The sequence below is a fragment of the Adiantum capillus-veneris genome, chromosome 20 (genome assembly GCF_014529385.1).
Source record: "Adiantum capillus-veneris isolate H3 chromosome 20, ASM1452938v2, whole genome shotgun sequence".
In the NCBI taxonomy this organism is placed as follows: domain Eukaryota; kingdom Viridiplantae; phylum Streptophyta; class Polypodiopsida; order Polypodiales; family Pteridaceae; genus Adiantum; species Adiantum capillus-veneris.
Genome location: NC_140950.1, coordinates 152,790,649 through 152,806,276, shown reverse-complemented (window position 1 = coordinate 152,806,276; position 15,628 = coordinate 152,790,649). Strand labels below are relative to the sequence as shown.

The 15,628-nt window shown below is 42.3% G+C and overlaps 1 pseudogene; it reads right to left on the bottom strand.

Annotated features, from left to right (window-relative positions):
• Nucleotides 1-12,805: 12,805 nt before the first annotated feature.
• LOC147433423 (uncharacterized) lies at nucleotides 12,806-14,643 on the bottom strand (annotated as a pseudogene).
• Between the last annotated feature and the right edge of the window lie 985 nt (nucleotides 14,644-15,628).

The window sequence follows — 15,628 nt, the reverse complement described above, 5'->3', positions numbered from 1 at the left end:
CACCGGGGATAAATTTGAATTGCTGTGTGACCAAACCCTCACGGGTTTGGGCACTCTGTGGCGGGTCAGGGCAGAGAAATGGTAGTGAGCGGGACCACACAAGACAAGCAGGACCACATGGCGAGCAGCCAGCTCTGCAGAGCGTCGCCAAAACCGAGCTGGTGCAGAAACGGGTCGCCGATAGAGTCAGCCCGACACAATCGGTGGGTGGAACTTCAAAAGAGAGAGAGAGAGAGAGAGAGAGAGAGAGAGAGAGAGAGAGAGAGAGAGAGAGAGAGAGAGAGAGAGAGAGAGAGAGAGAGAGAGAGAGAGAGAAATGTAATCAAATGTTATATTAACCTCTTCAAAAGGCCAAAATGATCGATGAGAGCAAATCGATACAATCTTGGTGGATCTAATACGATGTGTGGGTACAAAATAAAATGAAGTAAAACTGAAAGCTAAAATGAACATTCGTATGTCGAGATGCTAGGCAGAGTAGGTGTCGGAGGTGACACCGGTGGTGTGGGAGCAGGTGGCGAAGAAAGCTACGGTACACGCAGAACCTGTGGTGCAAGTCGCACGCAATAGAAGGTGAATAAAACAACAGACAGAAAGTGAATATCCTTAGATCCAGCCACGTGGATCTAAGGCTTGTCCGTTTAATAGAGATATTAGATGGGATAAAACCCTCGAGCGTATGTTGCTACGATATTTTTAAGGGTTCATTAAGGAGTATCTAGTGAGATTCCTTCTAGCAAAGCCAAGCAAAAATGTTAGTCCGCGTAAGATACTCTCTTCTGATTCAAAAGACAAAGGCGACGACCAAGGAGCCAGGTGCAAGTCTGAGACTTGTGACAAGACCCAAAAAAGCCAGCGAGCACAGTAGTCAAGATGAGCAGTCACGTCTCTCTCTCTCTCTCTCTCTCTCTCTCTCTCTCTCTCTCTCTCTCTCTCTCTCTCTCTCTCTCTCTCTCTCTCTCTCTCTCTCTCTCTCTCTCTCTCTCTCTCTCTCTCTCTCTCTCTCTCTCTCTCTCTCTCTCATTATTATGTCTGCGCGGAGACGAGCATGGATGCAGTGCACGAATCTAGGGGCCATGAGTGAATGGCATTGGAAAGAGAGGTCCAATGGGCACGGAAGGGGAGTCGCGTAATCTAGCAACTCGAGGTCTAGTGGATGAATCCTCAGCCAAGGCCATGCAGGGTCGCAGATGGCAAGCATGGATGCGAGTTGTGTGGAAGACACAATGGTGGTAAATACAGGGTGTTGTATATGTGCAGTGGAATCTTGTAGTGTGCAAGGGAGGAAGATGAAGGCAAGGGTATGAAGCTCATGGTGTATAGGTTTGGGTGCCATTGAGAGTAAGACTCATGTTGTAGACCGGGCCTTGCATGCCTGCTGATGGAGAGAAATGCAGAGGCGCACTAAAAGGGGTAGGTGTGAGAACTTAGAGATTAACTTAATGTGATTAGTATTAGTGTTAATTAATATGATGTTTTCAAGAAATAAGAGAGCAATGACACTAGATTGCACTTGATGAGTGGAGAAGGAACACCTTGTTACAAATGAAGTCTAACTAGATGGCACTTGATGAGTAGAGAAGGAACACCTTGTTACAAATGAGGGCACCTTATGGGCTTTATATACAAGTTGAGGTATTGGGGAATATCCATCACATGTGAATTTTAGGTAGGTAGAAAAGGCACATGTGAAACTTGCATAGGTGGAAGGAGTCCATGGGGGAATTAGGTGTGAGGAGTTTGGGAATAGAGGTAGGTGGAAAGGCGTCCACCCTTAATAATTTATTAGATAACTTTTACATCCCCCCTTAAGGGTGAACTTCTTGTTGTACAAAAATTTGTGACGTAGCCATGTTGTAGACATATGCCAATCCCCCTCAATGAGAAGTTCATCCAGCAGAAACTCAAACCACGAGATGAGGCGTGAGAGAAGAGGAATGTGCCAAGAAGAGGAATGTCATCCATAAAGAGGCCTAAGATAGCCATGCCTTTGGAGGTCTGCCATATGTAGATATTGTAGTTGATTAAGATTAATTCTTCAAAAAAAATGATGGTCCAGGCGAAGATAAACTTGTGATGGTCTGGGATATGGAGGCGGTATGCCTTGGTACCAAAGCGATCACCGTAGCCAACAAAAGTTGTGCATTGAGCACATGGTGATAGTTTTGATAGAGGTTGCATCACAAGTGGGTATGCAATGTTGCCAAAAATGCGAAGGTGGCCAAGATGAGGTAGGTGATTGTGCCAGACGATGTAGGGCATAGTAGTAGGATTGCAGGTGGACGAGATGTGGTTTTGAATGTGGCAGGCAATGGCCGTAGCTTCTTTCCATTAGGTGTCTGGGAGGCTAGCTTGAAGAAGCATGGCACGAGCAACTTTGAATAGACTGTGATTCTTGCGCTCGGCACGACCTTTTTTTGTGGGTGGTCGGTGATTGAGAATTCATGTCAAATACTAGCAAAAAGACATAGATCTTTGAATGCATGAGAAGTGTACTCCCCACCATGATCTGTGCGGAGAGTTTTAATGTGACAGCCATGTGGAGTCTCGACTAGTGCCTTGAATGTGCAAAAATGAGATAAGGTTGAGGATTTCTCGGCCATGTAGTAAGTAGCTGTGTATTTTGAGAAATCATTTATAAAAATAAGCATATACTTATTGCGAGTGACAGAGTTGACAGGCAATGGGCCACAGACATCAGAGTGGATGAGGTCCAGAGGTGCAGTGGTTCGTGATGATGATGTCAGGAATGGGACGTGATGTGCTTTAGCAAGAATGCAGCCCTCACAAAGTGTGATGTGAGTGAGGTGCTTGGGAAGACCTAGTGCTTTGGCGATGCGTGAGTTGGTGCAAAACATATTGAGAAATATGTCCCAGTCTATAATGCCATTTGAGTGTGTTTTCTTGTGTTTTTATGGATGATGCAGATGCATGTGCAAGGATGAGTCACCTAATGGATAAAGACACCCGATTTTGGGGACTAAAAGTGTGACTATTGATCGTCTTTGTCTTGTGCCAAAATGCGGCAGCCTTCTCACATGAATTTGATGATGATGCCATTGTCGGTTAGCTCCCTGACAAAGATGAGATTTTTCTTGAGTCCGGGGACATAATATACGTGAGAAATAGTAGTGTGTAGGACATTAGGTAGTTTAATGATAGCATTCCCATAGGCTTTGGCGAACTGGATGTTGTTATCACCGAGGCATACTTCTAGAGGGTGTTCTAGACAAGTGATGTTGGATAGCGAGTGTTGTAGGTGATAAGTCATATGATGGGTGGTGCCCGTATCAAGTAGCCAAATATTAGGATATGAAGTAGCTATAGTGGTGGCATATAGTTGCAAAGGATAATATGGGCTATCATAAGTAGATATGTCAGCATAATGAGCTTGACCATAAATAGAAGGAGATGGTTGGCCATGGCGTGTCCCTCCTTGAGGGTAAGAAGGATATAGATTAGGGTGAGAGATAGGACGATTACCTTGATTGCGTGGTTTTCGCAGTCCTTTGTGAGGTGTCCAAAGCGATGACAGTTGGAACATTGCTTTGAATTTTGGTGATTGTGATTGCTTTGAAACTACGACATTCTTTCAAAGTTATTGTGTTGTCGATAAGGGCTTGAATATTGAGGCTTCTTGCCATTGTAAGGGCGTGCGTTTCTTGTCATAGTGACAAGTGTTGTAGACTTTTGCAAGTTGCTAGTGTGGTCACGAAGATTTTCCTCCTGATGGATCTTGGCTACGAGATTTTGTAGTTGCAAGTTGGCCGGGGTGGCTTGTGTAGTGATGAAGGCTCTCCATGATGCAGGTAGGGAAGCCAATAAGAGCATACTTTGAAGCTCTTCAGGGATGGCAAGCCCTAAGATAAGTAATTCATCCAGAAGTATTTTCTGAACTTGGAGGATGACTGACCCTCTTGCATGGTAGTATTTACAAGTCTCTTGATCAGGGAAACTTGGTAGATGAGGTCAGTGTGCTCATAGTTCTTCTCGAAGAACTTCCAAATGGTGCTAGCAATAGTTAGCTTCTTTACCATTTGGATTGCCGATCTTGGCACTGGAGAATGAGCTCCATCTTGACACTGTTGTTTCTACTATGCCAAGTGTTGTAGGTGTCGATGAAGTTTGTTGAATCTTTGTCTTCAGGGTGGTTAGGTTTCTCTTCGACTCCTGACGTGACATCCCAAAGTTGTAGCTGCATGAGGTAGAGTTCCATCCAAATCTTCCACACTTGGTAGTTTGTGCCATTAATCTTGTCGATAATGTAGTGGGGCTTGTAGGTGGATGCAAAAGATGAAGCAGCTAACTCGGTCTTCTTTTGAGGTTCCGAATTCCTTGAAAAGAATGGAGAGTGAGGCTTCGAGTGTGGGATAGAGAGGATGTAGTGCTCTTAGCGCTAATTAGAAAAACTAATCCTAAGCTCTATTGCTCCAATACCATGTGAGAACTTAGAGATTAACTTAGCATGATTAATATCACTATTAATTAATATGCTAATGTCAAGAAATAAGAGAGTGCAATGACACTACATTGCACTTGATAGGAATAGAGCAATGACACTACATTGCACTTTATGAGTGGAGAAGGAACACCTTGTTACAAATGAGGACAGCTTATGGGCTTTATAGACAAGTTGAGGTATTCGAAAATATCCATCACATGTGAATTTTAGGTAGGTGGAAAACGCATATGTTGAAACTTACATAGGTGGAAGGATTCCATGTGGGAATTAGCTATAAGGATTTTGGAAATATAGGTAGGTGGAAAGGATTCCATCCTTAATAATTTCTTGGAATTTTGAGATTCCTTGGGAATTTTCAGGATTGGATTTTGAGCATTGCGGGGAATGAACAATAAGGTGAAGCCGGCCTTCTGGCAACAACCATTGGCTATGTCCCAAAGCTGCAAGGAAAAGACTAGGCAGGTACCTGCGCGGGCGAGAGCCGTAGAGAGAGACAGAGATGATCTATCTCAAGGTGGATGCGGGGAGGGAGATAGAGACGAGCATGGTGATGCACAAGGCTCTCAGAGACTCATGATGTTGACATGCCACTAGTTTTTTCTTTAGCATTCTAGATTTCTTTTGCAAATCTTGGAGACTAATTAATTGGGTCTTTGAAGACAAACCTAGTAAGTATGTAGCCCTATACTCCATTGAAAACTGGCATTAGTGATCATAAACATAGGTGACTCATGGAGACGGCATGATAAAAAATCCAATCTTGCCACATGATTTTTTGCGAAAGGTTTCTAAGTGTACCATGTTTTTTATTTTATTTTATTTTTCCATACTCACAATTGTGAGTTGAGAAAAATTATATTAGCTCAAAAAGAATGCCTTGAGGGGACTAGGGTTCTAGTAAGGACTTGTACACAAAAACAGATTGACGATACTCCTACTCTCTTGAGTGTTCTAAGCAACTCGCTGCATGAATCCATTCTTCCTTCTTGTTAATTGCCACTCTTCTTGCTCCAACATGTATGAGCTCAATGCTCTGACGCACAATATCCTCAAAATGAGCTATATCTAGTTTATTCTCAAAACCTCCAGAGTTTCTAGACTTCTAGACGTAGTTCAGGTAGAAGAATCTGGTAATTTGTGTGCACATCAAAATGGCATGGATTTGGAAACCACGTCCTTCCAAGATAAGGTCATATGTAAAGAAGATGGTCTTCCAAGTACTTCTTACCCATTTGCAAACCCTAGCAGCCAGTCCCCGCGAAGTAGGGCACTTGCAAGATAGATGTAGAGGTTCTTCAGAGGATGTCCTATAGCCAGAGCAAGTGTCAGAGCCGATCCCTCTAGCATGCACCTTAATCCTAGTAGGAAATGCATCCCAAAGCACTTTCCAGATGAATATCTTTATGTATTCAAGCTCTTTAGTCTCCGAGATGGTGTTGACACTTTTGCCAATGTTCTTCTGACCAGTTTTTCTTCCAGATTTTGTTGAGTGGAGCAAACGAATCCACGTTGTATACCAAGACATTATAGGTACTTCGGGTCTTGGGAAGCGAGAATACTTTGTCTTTCGGCAAGTGTCAGACTCTCCAATAAATTTTTGATCGACGGATAGTTGGAAATGAGGATGCCAGCACCTCCAAAAGTCTACTAATTAGAAGCCTTTTGTATAACCCCATATTATATTGCACCACCATAAGCTCCACATCCTTCCAACAAAAGCTTATGTCATCCCAAACATGAGATAATTTAGAAATTCCTTTGTTGTTTACCACCCATGCAACTTCCCTCATGAAGGGATCCAGGGAGAGCCAAGGAGACCAATTGCGAAAGGAATCCTTGAAGTATCTGAAGTTCTCCCCCCATTCCAGGGTTGAAGCTGTTTTGTATAACCCCATATTATATTGCACCACCATAAGCTCCACATCCTTCCAACAAAAGCTTATGTCATCCCAAACATGAGATAATTTAGAAATTCCTTTGTTGTTTACCACCCATGCAACTTCCCTCATAAAGGGATCCAGGGAGAGCCAAGGAGACCAATTGCGAAAGGAATCCTTGAAGTATCTGAAGTTCTCCCCCCATTCCAGGGTTGAAGCTGTTACACTTTTGTGCTAATTCCCCTGTGGAGCCGCCTAACTCAGGAATGTCTAGAAAGGCGCCATCATGCTACAATGTATATTCTTAACAACCATCCCACTAAGGTCTTACTTCTTATCACCCCATATGAAGCTTGGCATGGAACAAAACCAAATGTTCCTATGTTGTGTGTGTTTAGATACTCAGCCTATGTGCCAATGCCTAGGCAACATCGGATGACGACGCTTTAAAATGTATCCTTGTGACATATAGTTCCAAAACTAAAGGTTACATGTTTTATCATCAACAAAGGTCGTTGGCACCAAGTGCGTTTTCAAGTTAATACAATGGTAACACCTATCTCTATAAAAATCCAAGGCGTGTGGAAAAGGACTATGCATAGGAAAAGGGCAATGATTTTTATCAAACCATTGCTTCCACTTCATGTGCATTGGATTGTACATTAGTGGGACATGTTTCTCTCATACACACTAACTCATATGGTTAAGGAGAATTTGAACTTCGCTTTTGTGATGTGAGATTGTAAAAATAATGGAAATCAAGAGGATAGGGATTTTTTTGTCCGAGAAAATTTATGCATAGCCTAGGTCAAAAGCATTGCCAGCACTTCAAAGGATCTTATCCTACCCCAATGGCACTATGTACATTGGGTTATCTTCTCAAATGCAAGATAATGTTACCGTATTTACATGCTTTATTTGATTTGGGATTAGTGTGTTGCTAATGCAAGTGTCCCCTACTGGCTTTTGTTGCATTCTTATTAGCTCATCTCTCTCTCTCTCTCTCTCTCTCTCTCAGTGCATCCGTTTTTTGACCTAGTAGACAGCAGTCCACTCTTTTGATCATAACTTCTTCATCCAAACTCCGATTTGGGTGATCTATAGCCTCAATCGAAGAGCACGAAGTCCTCTACGCATTGATGTAAAGACAGGAATTTTCAGAGTTATGGAAGGCGTTTCTGTAGTAGCATTTCCGAAGTGAACAGGTTCAACAAAATTGATTCTCATCTCCTATTTTACATACAATGTCTTCCGGCACTCGCAAGGGTTCTTCTTCTTCAACAAGGTCCACAACCATTGTGGAAAATGATCCAAAATCTCCTAAGTGTGGAGATAGCAACACAACCACCCAACCAACGACATCGGAAACCATGATCATGGCGTACTTGGTATCATTGCAAGAGACCGTAAACAAACAAGGCGAAGACTTACGAGCACTTGCAATGGAGAATGGCACACTAAGGGTACTTGTGGTTGAGAATGAGAATCTCAAGAGGACACTTGACATGCAAACAACACGTTTGATGCAACTTGAAGAGGAAGTCAAGGAATGTAAACGCTCTCTTGTGGACTTGAATTCTTTGAAGGAGCGGATGAGCAAAGTAGAGCATGACCATGTATTGAAAGAGGAGAAATTTGACACTATGAGCCGGGATGTATGCGACATGAAAAATGTATGCACAAACAAGTCTTGGGCTGATGTATGTGGTAGCAATGTGGTTTCTAATTCCTCACTCATGCAAGCTATGGTTCAAACAAAGAATGTTGAGAATGTGGATGTGGAGGAGTTGAAGGAACGGGAGCGACGTTCCAAGAACATTGTTATTCGTGGAATTCCCGAAGAGAAGTTAGAGACACCTCCTTCTCTTGCCATTGTTATTGAAGATTTCTTCAAAACCCACTTTGGCATGTCCGGAGTTATGGTCTATGGAGCACATAGAGTGGGGAAGCAAGGAGCTCCTCGCTCGGGAGAACGGCCAGTTGTATGCACCATGCCGGATGAGACCAAGCGAAAGATTATCCTTAATAATAGTTGGATCTATTTGAGGGATACAAAATGTTTTGTATGTGAAGATCGCACTATTAAGCAAAAAAATATGCGTCGCAAGGCATATGAGGAAAAGAATAATAAAAACAAGGAGATCTCTCATGAAGAAAATGTGCCCAAGGAGGAGGCAAGTCTCTCAAGCAAATAGGGATGCGTGACCTATGAGACCGAGTTACAATTGAAAAAATGCTTTTGGAATTGTAATGGATACCCATGGAATGCGGGGGTTGGCATTGATGAACTAACAAGCAAAGCCGATGTTGTACTTCTTGTTGAAACTTGGGAGCATGATACACAAAGGATTAACGGCTTGGAGGATTACAATGTACATTCATTGATGTGGTCAAAGAATCTCAAGCAACGAAGAGGACAAGGAGGGTTAGCATGTATAGTTAAGAAAGGATTGGAAGATTTTGTATCAATTGTGAAAGATGACAAGTACAAACGTTATGTATGGCTGAAAATTATGACACCAAAAAGAGCACCCATTTTTGTAGCCGGTTGCTACATTCCTCATCATAATTCTCCCTTTTATGCTTGCATGGATAGAGATCAACCATTTTCTAATTTGGAAGAGGACATTGCTTATTTCAAAGGTGAAGGTGATGTTATTGTATTTGGGGATATGAATGCTCGCACAAAAACATTGCAACATGATACTCAACAATTTGATATGCCATACATTTCAAGGGAGTTGGAGGAAGTTCACTTGTATGATCGTACTTCAATGGATGAGAAAGAGCCGGATCACTATGGAAAGTTACTTTTACACATGTGTAATAGCACGGATATGCTCATTGCCAATGGTGTATCTTTGTGGAGTGGAACCAATGGATTTACATGTAGAAGACATAATGGGGATAGTGTGATTGACTATATGCTACTCTCTGAAACCATCATGTATCGCATAACGAGTTTTATGTTTGGTCAATGGACCCCGGAATCCGACCATCGCACCTTATGTATTGACCTTTCATGTGGAGAAGCAACTAAGCATGATAATCTCAGCCAAAGGAAAGTGAAGTTATCACTATGTATGGATTTCAAACGGGCACCAATGTACATTGAAATGGTTGAGCAAAAATTATGGATGACAAAGCTTCAATGTGATGCACCATTGGAAACTAAATGGGAAGCTTTCAAGAAAGCTATTTGTTCTTGTGCGGAAGAATGCTTTGCCATAAAGCATCTCCATGGTATCAACAAAGATAGATCACGCAAAAGGTGGTTTGATAAAGAATGTCAAGATGCTCGAAAGTCCTTGATAAAGCTTGATGCAACTATGGACAAAGACAACTATCGAAGTCATTTGCATACATACAAGGCATTGATTCAAAAGAAGAGAAGAAGATGGGAAGTAAAGCAACAAGAATTTCAAGTCCAAGAAAAGGCACATGCATGTGGAAGATTTTGGAGAAACTTGAGAGGCAAGCGGGTTGAGAATTTTGGTAACTTGAGTTTAGTGGATATGTACACACATTGTAAGCAATTATATGAGCAAGAAAATACTGAAAAAATGCCATTTTATGGTTCACTCCCATGTATGCCGTCTTTTTTTACTATTGAGGATGTATGCGGTGGGCTTGAAAAGTTGGCCACTCGCAAAGCGGGAGATCTTCAAGGTATCAAGCCGGAGATGATCAAATGGACGGGAGATTTTACCCATGAGTGGATGTGTGATATGTTCAACCTTGCACTTCAACATGGTATGCCTTATGATTGGAGTAGTAATTGGGTTAAGCCTTTGCATAAAGGAGGGGATGTAAAGAATGTAAGCAACTACCAAACTATAATGATTGGGTCTCTTATGGCAAAGTTGTTTGGGTGCATAATGGAGATGAAATTGAGTGATTGGGCTGAAGAGAATGACAAGCGTGCAAAGGGACAAGCGGGTTTTCGTCGATACCATAGCACCATTGATCATCTTGTCACTCTTAGTGTTCTCATGGAGGAAAGTCGGTTGAAAGGCAAGCGATTGTATTGTTGTTTTGCGGACTTTAAGAAAGCTTTTGATATGATTCCACATAACAATTTGTGGAGAAGGATGGAAGAACTCCAAGTGCCAAGTGAGTTTATGCTTGCGGTTTCTCGAATCTATGAGAAGGTGATTTGTCAATTGCGCATGGGAAGAGAAATTTCAAAAAAATTTGTAAGCACTATTGGGGTTAAACAAGGATGTCCCTTGTCACCAACTCTCTTTCGTCTATGCATCGATCAATTGGAACAAATGGTACTTGAATTTATGCAAGAAGAAGGCATTGAAGAGGTCACTATTTGCAATGCGGTAATCATGCTTTTGTTATATGCGGATGATGTAGTGCTTCTAGCACACACTTTAGAAGATGCACAAAAGCTTATGGTTGTCCTTGAGAACTTTTGCTTGCATAGTGGGCTGATTGTAAATGAATCCAAAACAAAGGTTATGCTTGTGAAAACCAACCATAAGGAGAAGCCATGCATTGTGTACAACAACGAGACACTTGAAGTTGTTGAGAGCTTTAAGTACCTTGGCCTTGAGGTTCCATCCAATCACAAGTGGCATGAATGTGCTATGCGTCGTTTGGAAGCGGAAAAGAGAGCATATTATGCATTTGAGAACATGTGTAATGCGGGAAACATCAAGTGTTGGGTTCTCAAGAAGTATCTTTTTGATGCATTGGTGACACCGGTTCTTCTTTATGGAGTTGAAGTGTGGGGCGGGAGCATCTCAAAGTCTACTTGGAAAGAGTTTGAGAATGTCCAAAAGCGTTTTCTTACAAACTTTCTCCAAGTTAAGACACAAACACCATATATGCTCCTACTTCTTGAGTCGGGATCTCTTCCAATTGAGGTTATAGGCATGGAAAGGGTTGTGGAGTACATGATAAAGATGCGTCAAAACCCCTCACATCGACTTCCTACAATTGCATGGGAAGCAAGCAAAAAAGTTCAAAAGACGCATAAAAGCAAGATCTTGAGCACGGGATGGATGCAAGACATAAAGAAGTGGTTTGGGAGATGGGATGCATTACACTTGCTACATGATGCTTCAATTGACTCTCAAGTGAATGAAGCTTTTCTACAACGCCAATGTATTACGGCTTGGGAGAAATCCGGTGGGTCACGCTTCATACATTACACCACCTATATTGCCCCCAACTACAAAACCATGTTCTTCGCTGAGAGAGGAAACCGTACTCACACTTACATGCTTGAGCCTATTCCCTTGTCCGCGATACGCACTATCGCAGCAATTCGGCTTAGCTCCCATTTCCTTCGATGCGAGATAGGGCGTTGGGGCAATGGAGAAGAGTCAAATCGATTGTGCACATTATGCTCACTGCAAGTTCGAGAGTCTGAGTACCACACACTACTAGAGTGCTCAGCTTTTGATCACATCCGAACTTGCTTCTCTCACATTTTCAGCCATTACTTAGACCTACACACTTTCCTCTCCCAGCCAAAGTGTGGGCTCTCCATTGCGACTCTCATCACTACAATTTTGGAGCATCGAGAGTCACTCATCAGCCATACACATACTACATCACATGTAACTTTGGTCCCATAGGTCATATTTGACCTCCGAGGACGATAATAAAATCTATCTCTCTCTCTCTCTCTCTCTCTCTCTCTCTAAAGCTTTTACAATTTGGGAGTTGCAACATTCTCTCGATGAGCGTGGTAGAGACTATTCTGAATGCCACATGATGTTGTGTGTGTGTGTGTGTGTGTTTAAATGAAGCTCAAAATTTTTAAGTTCTTGCTTTTTATTCAAGATAACATCCTACGACGATACATGGCATTGGTTATGCTTCTCTAAGGAAATCCATATCTATTCAATAAAAGGAGAGGGATTCCGACATGTTTCCTTACGCTTTCGTCATGACCCAATTTCGATCCATCCATGACCTCTCTTTTGCACGTTTGTGTTTCAATCATTTATTTATATATATCAATTAAAAGGACAGAGATTCCTACATATTTCCTTACCTTTTGGCAATGACCCAATTTCGATCCAACCAAGATCTCTCTCTCTCTCTCTCTCTCTCTCTCTCACTCTCTCTCACACACACACACACACACATTACGGTCAATGGAGTATGAAACAACATTGTAAGGCTAAGAAATAACAAAGTATAAGGCATTGATGAATATCATTATTTAATAAAAGAAGCTACTTTGGACATTAATGAAAAAGATCCAACTCCAATATGACATTACAACATCTATGGATAGAAGAACATCTATGGACAGAAGAACCTATGTACATTTTTTGAATGTGACTAACTACATGTAGTAGATTGAGGAGAAAAGATAAAGATATATCTATACTAATAGATAGAGGGGGAGGGAATTCCGGTTCCCCCTGGCACGCGTCAGATCCTCTTTTAACCGGTGGGCGTGGCTTGCAATGTCCAAGAGCACAGTGACGCACAGAGAGAGAGAGAGAGAGAGAGAGAGAGAGAGAGAGAGAGAGAGAGAATCTGGCGGCTATACTAGTCCTAATTATGCCTTGCCTTTCCCTCCATTCCGCTCAATAGTATTCTTCAATACAAGGGTATCGACTTGGGTGCATAATATGGTATCTACGAACATAATATGGCGGATATGACGTTGGAAATTATCTCTTCAACAACCCCCGATGTTGGGCATAAGTCATCATATATGGCCACTAACAGCACAGCCATGGCTTGATCAATGTCGGAAAAAACTATGATTCGATAGTCGGCCTTAGAAAATAAAGAACCTCCTTTGGCCTGCAAAAAAGGACAAAAAAGACCATAAAGCCACGTATAAACTTGTGATACATAGAAGCTAAGTCTCACCACTTAAGAAAAGTGACGTACTACTGACTTTTAAACTCTTTCTTGCCCGTCTTGCCAACAAAGCACCTGTTCTTTTGGCATCATGTTTACATAAGAGCAACTTACGCCGTAAGAACTTAGGGAATTCGATAATGTTATGAGAAGGGATTGAACCTTGCAAAACAGGAGCAATACAAGATCTAGAACTATAAATATGCTCACATGTTTGCTCTAGTGAACCTTTCAACCCAAAGACAATAATAACAACAATAAAACCATCTCTCTAGCTTAGATTAGGATCATTGCATTTTCTTAGAAGCTAGTGGGGCCCCCTTTAACTCAAAAGACATATATTATTCTCTTTTGTAGGCTTTAGTTCGCACACCTATGTGCATCATCCAATTGAAAGATCATCTTTAGCTCTCACAAAACTTGCATACCAGACCAATAAATGTATGGTACTAAATGCGAGGTAGGGACCAAAGTTTGGTTAGCGCTCGAATTTCTACCAATGATACTCACAAAATGAACATTTGCGAGTATTACTTTGCAATTTTGGTCGATAGTTTTTATGCTACCAAGCTCCAAGTTGTGGACTCTGAACATTGCCCACAACTCGGGGGGTATGTGGCTTTCCCGAATGATGTGTGCCATGCATTGTTTGGAAAAATCGAGGTTTATGTGTAAATTTATCGGCTAGAATTTTCAAACATTTTGAGGGCTCCCTTGGATTTAAGGGCTAAATTGTGGCTGTATTGGTTATAAAAACCGGTAATGTGCTGTAAAAGTTTCATAAACTTGTAAGGTACTTTATAATCAATCTCAAATTTGAGGGATTGCAAAAAAACATTTCTCTAGGCATCCCATCCCCATGGATTGTGAAGCCAGTTTCTCTCTCCGATGCGCTACTTCTAATTCTAATGATATGCCAGTTTTGGGCATTGCTGTAAGGAAGATTTGTATTACCTTGGCGACGACGGCATCGTTTCGGAAGATTTGGAGTGAGTTAGAAGCTGGTTTGAGCGTCTAGTCAGGGGGCCCATCTGAAGGGGAGCCAGCCATGAAGATGTGAAAGATTTGGGTGAAACAGAGAGGACTTCTCCTTCACCATAAAGGCCAAGGCACCCCCGTCCCCAGCATCTCCTTTGAACACGTCTACTTTCATACTGCTGAACATGCGTCTCTGTACTGTGCAGAAACAAACTAAGCAAACCGGCCTTCTCTCTCTCTCTCTCTCTCTCTCTCTCTCTCTCTCCCCGATGTAAGAGGACATAGTACCTTTTGTGTGTAGTGCAACAGCGGAGCTCCATGGGCGTCTGTAAGCACGGGAGATCCCGAGCCGCAGCAGACGAAGGGCATCGATAGAGAGAAGAGGAGGGCTCCACTGTGGGCATTCTTCGCGTAGGACTCGCCACCGCAGAAGCAGTCCGTGGAAAGGTAGAGTTTGATCTCTGCCGACGAACTGCCCGCCATGCCTCGAGTGTAGAATTCTGGCGCGACTTTGGTTGTTGCTCGTCCCCTTTGCCAACCAGTTCCAAATTCCAATCTATTTGAACTTTGATCTAATGATTTCAGTTGCGCTTTTCAGATGCAGCACTTTATGACACGTGTTTCCGTTTTCGCTCACAGATGTGAGATTATATTGCTGGAGGTTACCTCTCTAACTCACTAACGCAAGATCACTCTTCACATCATCGTCATTGCCTTGTAAGATAGAGAGAGATAGTGAGAGACAGTAGTGCCAGGGCCATAAAAATACATTTTTTCTAACCGATCAAAATGAGGGCAAACATGAAATTCTACTAATTACATTAAAACTTGTCTAAATGTACCGGTTTTCTTAAAGGCAAGCTCAAAATCTAATAGGGACTTTATAATTTCAGGCATTTAAAATACATTAGACCCCGGTTTTTTTCTAACACTTAGTGCAACAAAGATGGTAATGTAGATGATGGCTTGAATTAGCTGTAATCCAATGAGCGTTCCTCTAAACGCTTCCCAAAAAAATTGAAACTGGACCAAGGGTGGATTCAGACGAGGGCGACGGCAACACTTCCATCACCATAGTACTTCCGCATTGCTTGTTCACAAAGGTCGGCAACAAGGGTTAATAGCAGCGAGCAGAGCAGCACCTAATTGGCTCCCACCTACGCCACGACGATTACACGGCCTTTTCGTTGTTGACTACAGGTGGAAGTCTACTTTTTTTTTTTTTTTTGGGCGGGGGCGGGGGGGGGGGGGGGGGGGGGGGGGGGGGGGGGCTTGTTCTAATGGTGGGTTCGGAAATGCAGACCTCAAGCAATTCCAATGGTTCAACGCCATGTACTCTCCACGTCCCTTAGGATTCGCTTGTCTCCGGCTCATCTAAACCGAGCCTAAAACAGTAGTGCACCAGCTTTGGCAAAGTTCAAAGCACGACTCCAAAGGTGAACTTTTGAAAAAAGGCATAATAAATGTT